At 43.0% G+C, this 8,590-nt stretch overlaps 1 long non-coding RNA gene across 1 annotated transcript in view; it reads left to right on the top strand.

Annotated features, from left to right (window-relative positions):
• Positions 1-6,711: 6,711 nt before the first annotated feature.
• Positions 6,712-8,590, top strand: part of LOC141092218 (uncharacterized) — a 71,885-nt gene continuing 70,006 nt past the window's right edge. Inside the window, exon 1 of the long non-coding RNA XR_012232710.1 lies at positions 6,712-6,898. This is a non-coding gene — a long non-coding RNA (uncharacterized lncRNA). The remainder of the gene's footprint in view (positions 6,899-8,590) is intronic.

Here is an 8,590-nt window from a genome sequence, read left to right as displayed (position 1 = left end):
TGTCTAATTACAGGGCCAATTTGCCTCTGCCGCCATAACTACTGCTGCCTTGCTCCTCTGCCGGTGTCTAATTACAGGGCCAATTTGCCTCTACCGCCATAACTACTGCTGCCTTGCTCCTCTGCCGGTGTCTAACTACAGGGCCAATTTGCCACTACCACTCCATAACTACTGCTGGGCAATTACAGGGTCAATTAGTATCTGTTTACTCTACAATACTCCAGGACGCCTTCTTCACTGCCAGATAACTGCCAAATAGACTCATTTACCTGTGCCAACATGAGTCATAACAAAAAGTATGCCAATGCCAGTGAAAGGAAAGCAGCTTTAGCACTACGACAAAAACAACGCCGTGCTAATGAGACTCCTGAGGAAAAACACCATCGCCTTGAGAAGATTAAGGCTTATAAACGCCGTCGCCTCACACACGAATCCCCTAACTCTAAATCCATAAGATTGGCTGAAGAAGCCTCTGCACGCCGTCACCGCCGACAACAGACGGCCTCTTCCTCATCATTATTATTAGACTCACAACAGGATGCTTCCACATCAGCATGTGGAACAATTTACTGCTACACTTCATCCCATATGCCGTTCACTGACATAACTAATCAGCAATCTGTTTCTGCCCTATCAATACCACCATTCAATACCGATGCACAGTATGCCAATGCCAGTGAAAGGAAAGCAGCTTTAGCACTACGACAAAAACAACGCCGTGCTAATGAGACTCCTGAGGAAAAACAGCATCGACTTGACAAGATTAAGGCTTATAAACGCCGTCGTCTCACACACGAATCCCCTAACTCTAAATCTATTACATTGGCTGAAGAAGCCTCTACACGCCATCACCGCCAACAACAGACGGCTTCTTCCTCATCATCTATAATAATAAATGCCCTAAGCAGCTTCTGGTTGTAACAACTTCCGTCCAGTTGTAACCGGTGACGTCACCACACACACACACATGTTAACCCTCAACACACCACACCGCCTCAACACACACTCCTCTCACCTTTCACCTCCACTCACATCCACTCACTCTTTCACTCCACATACGTTCCTTTCTCTCACTCCGTTTCTCATACTCACACCGTCATCGTCGCTGCCCCGACATCTTCCTCCGCCGCCGCGATCCTGGATCCAGACGTTCTCCAGGCCGCCGACATGTTCTTGCGGCGACGCCATCTTGGATTTTGTGAAATCCCGCGAGATTCAAGATGGCGTCACCGCAAGAACATGTCGCTGGCGTGGACGACTCGGGATCCAAAAATATGGCGTCGGCGAAATCTCGCGAGATTACGCCGACGCCATTTTGGATCCCGATGTCGTCCACGCCGGCGACATGTTCTTGCAGCGACGCCATTTTGGATCGGCGAAATCCCACGATAGTCAAGATGGCGTCGCCGCAAGAACATGTCGCCGGCGAGGACGACGTCGGGATCCAAAATGGCGTCGGCAAAAACTCGCGAGATTTCGCCGATGCCATTTTGGATCCCGACGTCGTCCACGCCGGCGACATGTTCTTCCGGTGACGCTATCTTGACTATCGGGGGATTTCACGATACTCAAGATGGCGTCGCCGCAAGAACATGTCACCGGCGTGGACAACATCTGGATCCAGGATGGCGCCGGCGGAAGAAGATGTCGGGGATCGTGGAGCAGCGGCGATGACGGCGTGAGTATGAGAGAAGGAGTGAGAGAAGGGGTCGTATGTGGAGTGAAAGAGTGAGTGGAGATGGTGAAAGGTGGGAGGAGTGTGTGTTGAGGAGTGTGTGTGTTGAGGGTTAACATGGCAAGAGGTGTGATGCTATTGCATCCTCCCGATGCGATAGCATCGGGCCATAATCTAGTACATTAATACTTCTCCTATGTACAAGAATATAGCTACTATAATACTGCTGCTATGTACAAGAATATAACTACTATAATGCTGTAAAAAAGGAGAGAAGCCAGTGCTGCTTGTGGTCAGAACGCAATACATAAAGTGCATATTAATTTCTAACTGTATTACAAAATGAGACATTTTGCAAAAAATTGATCAATCATTTGAGCTACCCCGCCACGTGTATTAAAAGCAAGACCATAATAAATGCAAACTGTACCTGAAGCATTTCTGAATCACTTCCATGAAGCCTGAAAAGGTGAGCGCAGATAAAGGATAACCAGGTCCATACAGACATTTCAGGTTTAACCTCCACACTCTCCTGACCAGCAATCACAGATGAAAGGCGATACAGGCCCAAATACAGGTGCACAATTAAATAGAGCCATGGGGCAGGGCTGGGCTGCTGTGTGTGTACAGCAGCCTAGATCAATCACAATGAATACAGAAAAAACGGTGAACATAACCCAGCGCGCACGGCAGCCGTGGTGTCAGCCACAAACCAACATCAAGTAAAAAAGGAGAAAAGCCAGCGCTGCTTGAGGTCAGAACGCAATACATAAAGTGCATATGTATATATTAATTTCTAACTGTATTTCAAAATGAGACATTTAGCAAAAAATTGATCAATCATTTGAGCCACCCCGCCACGCCAAGGCATTCTCATATGGGGCAGTCCTACTCTACGTTTTTTATATTCGCTGTGCCATTGCGGCCTCCTAAATGTATTAAAAGCAAGACCATATTAAATGCACACTGTACCTGAAGTGTTTCTGAATCACTACCATGAAGCCAGAAAAGGTGAGCGCAGACAAAGGCCAACCAGGTCCAGACAGACATTTCAGGTTTGAACTCCACACCCTCCTGACCAGCAATCACACATATAGGGCGATACAGGCCCAGATACAGGTGCACAATTAAATAGAGCCGTGGTTGGTCTTTATCTGCGCTCATCTTCTCTGGCTTCTTGGGAGTGATTCAAAAACGTTTCAGGTACAGTGTGCATTTAATATGGTCTTACTTTTAATACATTTAAAATACATGAAAATAATAGGTGGGGGAAGGCAACAAGAGTATAACTGCTGTAATACTGCTCCCTATGTACAAGAATATAACTAATGTAATACTGCCTCCTATGTACACGAATATAACTACTATAATACTTCCCCTTTGTAGAAGAATATAACTACTATTATACTGCCCCTATGTACAAGAATATAACGACTATAATACTGCTCCTATGTACAAGAATATAACTACTATAATACTGCTCCTATGTACAAGAATATAACTACTATAATACTGTCCCTTTGTACAAGAATATAACTACTATAATACTGCTCCTAGGTACAAGAATGTAACTACTATAATACTGCTCCTATGTACAAGAATATAACTTCTATAATACTGCTCCTATGTACAAGAATATAACTACTATACTACTGCCCCTATGTACAAGAATATAACTACTATAATGCTGCTCCTATGTACAAGAATATAACTACTATAATACTGCCCCTATGTACAAGAATATAACTACTATAATACTGCTCCTATGTACAAGAATATAACTGCTACAATACTGCCCCTATGTACAAGAATATAACTACTATAATACTGCCCCTATGTACAAGAATATAGCTACTATAATACTGCCCCTATGTACAAGAATATAACTACTATAATACTGCTCCTATGTACCAGAATATAACTGCTATAATACTGCTCCTATATACAAGAATATAACAACTATAATACTGCCATATGTACAAGAATATAACTGCTATAATACTGCTCCTATGTACAAGAATATAATTACTATAATACTGCTCCTATGTACAAGAATATAACTGCTATAATATTGCCCCTACTGTATGTACATGAACATAACTACTATAATACTGCTCCCTACATACAAGAATATAACTACTATTATACTGCTCCTTATGTACAAGAATATAACTACTATAATACTGCCCTCTATGTACATGAATATAACTACTATAATACTGCCCCATGTGCAAGAATATAACTACTATAATACTGCCCCTATATACAAGAATATAACTATTATAATACTGCTCCTATGTACAAGAATATAACTATAATACTGCCCATATGTAAAAGAATATAACTACTATAATACTGCTCCTAGGTACAAGAATGTAGCTATTATAATACTGCCTCTATGTACATGAATATAACTACTATAATACTGCGCCTATGTACAAGAATATAACTACTATAATACTGCCTCTATGTACATGAATATAACTACTGTAATACTGCTCCTATGTAGAAGAATATAACTATTATAATACTGCCCCTATGTACAAGAATATAACTACTATATTACTGCTCCTATGTACAAGAATATTACTACTATAATACTGCCCCATATCTACAGGTATATAACTATTATACCAGACAAGCCTTCCAATGCCATGAGTAATCTATTCTCTACTCCTTTGTGACCTCAGTCTGTCACATGTTTGTTAATGGGTCAATTGAAAATGTTGTGTCAAATTTGCTTTTAATTATATAAATAGAACATTTTATGTACATTTACATACTTTCTGTTTTATGGCCATACAGAAAGTTACATTGCAACAGCAGTCTCTTGATCTTCCCCTTAGGGTAAGATACCACATAACACGAACCCTTAAAAGTTTGTACTGTAGTCATTTTTTTAACATATGTGAAGTTAATTAACTTAAGTAGTTTCATAACAGCCCCTGTTAGACATGAGCTCCCGTTAATTGGTGCATAAATCATAATCTGCCATAAGTGGCGATTTAATTCAGGAGACATTGAGATTCAGCCAGCCGCTCACCAATTACACCAAATGCCTTCCATAACAGCCTAACGTAGAAAATTTAATTCAAAGCTTGATTACAGAAACACTTGGCAATTTAAGAACATTGATTACTCATTTAAGATGATGAAAAGGAGATGGATGTTGAACATGTGATTTCAGACCTTAAAAGCAAAAATAACCTATATACAAGTCAAATTAACAAAGAGCACATCCTCTACAGAGACATCAATATGGGCAAAGTGGGTCTAAACCACCAGACTATCGGAATTCCCAGAAGATTAATTACTCCCCTGGAAAACAGCTCATCAATAAGAGAAGTTTTTTTATTTTACTTACTTCATTTTTAAACCTAATGATACAGGTAGATGAGATGATTAATAATGGACAAGAAGGTTTGGACAAGTTCTTCTCAGGTCCTTCATAGTTGGCGTGTAAGTATTAATTACCGTATATACTCGTGTATAAGCCGTCTCGTGGATAAGCCAACCCCCATAATTTTGCCACAAAAAAACTGGGAAAACGTATTGACTCACGTATAAGCCTAGGGTGGAAAATGCAGCAGCTACTGGTTAATTTCAAAAATAAAAGTAGATACCAATAAAAGCAAAATTAATTGAGACATCAGTAGGTTAAATGTTTTTGAATATCCATATTGAATCAGGAGCCTCATATAATGCGCCATACAGTTCATGATGGGCCCCATAATATGCTCCATACAAAATACACCCCATATAATGCTGCACAAAGGTTAATAATGCCCCCATAAGGTGCTCTATAGAATAATATACTCCATATAATACTCCATAAAGGATATGGCCCCATAAGATGCTCTATAGATTATTCCCCCATAAGATATAAAATGCTCCATAGATTATGCCCCCATAAGATGCTCCATAGATTATGCCCCAATAAGATGCTCCATAGATTATGCCCCCATAAGATGATCCATAGATTATGCCCCAATAAGATGCTCCACAGATTATGCTCCATATGATGCTCCATAGATTATGCCCCCATATGCTGCCCCCATATGCTGCTCCATAGACTATGCCCCCATATGCTGCTCCATAGACTATGCCCCCATATGCTGCCCCATAGAATATGCCCCAATATGCTGCTCCATAGAATATGCCCCCATATGCTGCCCCCATAAGACGCTCCATATATTATGCCCCCATATGTTGCTGCAAAAAAAATGCCATACTCACCTCTCCTGCTCAGGTACCGGCACCTGAGATATTCACCTGTCTGGGGTTCATCGCTGCTCACCGCTGTCTGCGGCTTCCTGTATCAGTGACTGTTCAGCCAGCAAAATGCGCAGAGCACACTAACCACGCCATTGCGCCCTCTGCTGCCTAAACGTCACTGACACAGGATGCAGCAGACAGCAGTGAGCAGCGATGGACCCCAGACAGGTGAATATCGCTATACTTACCCCCTCCTGTCACGGTCTCTGCAGCCCCGCTTCTCCACAGTCTCCCTTCCTGCCTTCTTCTCCACAGTCTCCCTTCCTGCCTTCACCAGTCATATGATACCATTCATTATGCTCATGAATATGCCCATATTCAAGAGTTTTAAGGGAACTTGTCACCCCCCAGGCGTTTTTAAGCAAAAGAGCCACCTTGTGCAGCACTAATGCTGCATTCTGTCAAGGTGGCTCTTTTATTTAGCGACCCATCCACCGCCGAAATAATCATTTTTAAAATTGGTCAGACATACCTGATATTTGACAGGGGGGCAGGTCTTTCCCCCCTGGACACAGATGCCTCACATACGTCAGTCATGTCCAGCTTTTGAATTTGGTGCAGCCTCCTCAGCATTCATTTCTTTTTCTTGCACCTGCATTGTAATATTCTTTCAGTGGTGCAGCAGGACCTGTGATGACATCAGCACCATGTGACAAGTAGGGGCGGAGCTCACGAGAGCAGTGGTGCAGCAGGACCTGTGATGACGTCAGCACCATGTGACCAGTAGGGGCGGAGCTCAGCAGAACAGTGGTGCAGCAGGACCTGTGATGACGTCAGCACCATGTGACACGTAGGGGCAGAGCTGAGCAGGGCAGCGGTGCAGCAAGACCTGCGATGATGTCAGAATACGCTGAGGAAGCAGCGCCAAATTCAAAAGCAGGACATGACTGACGTATGTGAGGCGTCTGTGTCCAGGGGGGAAAGACCTGCCCCCCTGTCAAATATCAGGTATGTGTGACCAATTTTAAAAATGATTATTTCTGCGGTGGAAGGGACACTAAATAAAAGAGCCACCTTGACAGAATGCAGCATTAGTGCTGCACAAGGTGGCTCTTTTACTTAAAAACGCCTGGGGGTGTGACAGGTTCCCTTTAATGAGCGGTACCACGTGACCGCTGAAGGCAGGAAGGGAGACCGTGGAGAAGCAGGGGGGGCTGCAGAGACCACGCCAGGGGGGTAAGTATGATCTCTGACACCCCCACTCCCCCTCCACTGCCGACCCCCAGGTATATGACTCGTGTATAGAGTTGAGCGATACCGTCCGATACTTCAAAGTATCGTATCGGATGGTATCGGCCGATCTTTAAAAAAAGTATCGGTATCGCCGATTCCGATACCGGAAGTCCCATTCAAGTCTATGGGACTTCCGGTATCGGAATAAGAAAAACCCTTTCCTGCCCTTGTACAGCCTCTCTGGGGTCTGTATGGGCCTTTCGGGGGGCTGTGCCGGCCTGCCAGGGGGTCTGTGCAGGCTCCGGTGGTCTGTGCCGGCCTGCCGGTGGTCTGTGCAGGCTCCGGGGGGCTGTGCCGGCCTGCCGGGGGGCTGTGCCGGCCTGCCGGGGGGCTGTGCCGGCCTGCCGGGGGGCTGTGCAGGCTCCGGGGGGCTGTGCCGGCCTGCCGGGGGGCTGTGCCGGCCTGCCGGGGGGCTGTGCAGGCTCCGGGGGTCTGTGCAGGCATCGTCCGATGGGACTACAAGTCCCATCGGGCGATGCCTGCTACCATGACAGTGATTGACACATTAGCCAATGATGGGACAGTAGTAGTCCCATCATCCGGCTAATGTGTTAAATGTTAAAAAAAAAAAAAAAAATACTACATACATACTACATGCATGCTACATACATACTACATGCTACATACATACTACATATATACTACATACATACTACATACATGCTACATGCATACTACATGCATGCTACATACATACTACATGCATGCTACATACATACTACATGCTACATACATACTACATGCTACATACATACTACATACATGCTACATACATACTGCATGCTACATACATACTACATGCATACTACATACATACTACATGCATGCTACATACATACTACATGCATGCTACATGCATGCTACATGCATGCTACATACATACTACATGCTACATACATACCACATACATACTACATACATACTACATACTACATATATACTACATGCATGCTACATACATACTACATGCTACATACATACCACATACATACTACATACATACTACATACTACATATATACTACATGCATGCTACATACATATTACATGCTACATACATACCACATACATACTACATACATACTACATACATACTACATGCTACATACATACTACATATATACTACATACATGCTACATACATACTACATGCTACATACATACCACATACATACTACATACATGCTACATATATACTACATGCATGCTACATACATACTACATATATACTACATGCATGCTACATACATACTACATGCTACATGCATGCTACATACATACTACATACATACTACATGCTACATACATACCACATATATACTACATACATACAATACATTCATACAATACATACATAGACATACAGTACATATAACATAGAGTAACATACTTACCAATACTTGTCACA

This window comes from Dendrobates tinctorius, unplaced genomic scaffold (assembly GCF_039654945.1).
Source record: "Dendrobates tinctorius isolate UK_male_01 unplaced genomic scaffold, ASM3965494v1 ptg000058l, whole genome shotgun sequence".
In the NCBI taxonomy this organism is placed as follows: domain Eukaryota; kingdom Metazoa; phylum Chordata; class Amphibia; order Anura; family Dendrobatidae; genus Dendrobates; species Dendrobates tinctorius.
Note: the sequence above shows the minus strand (reverse complement) of the source record. Positions and strands in the feature narration are given on the sequence as shown.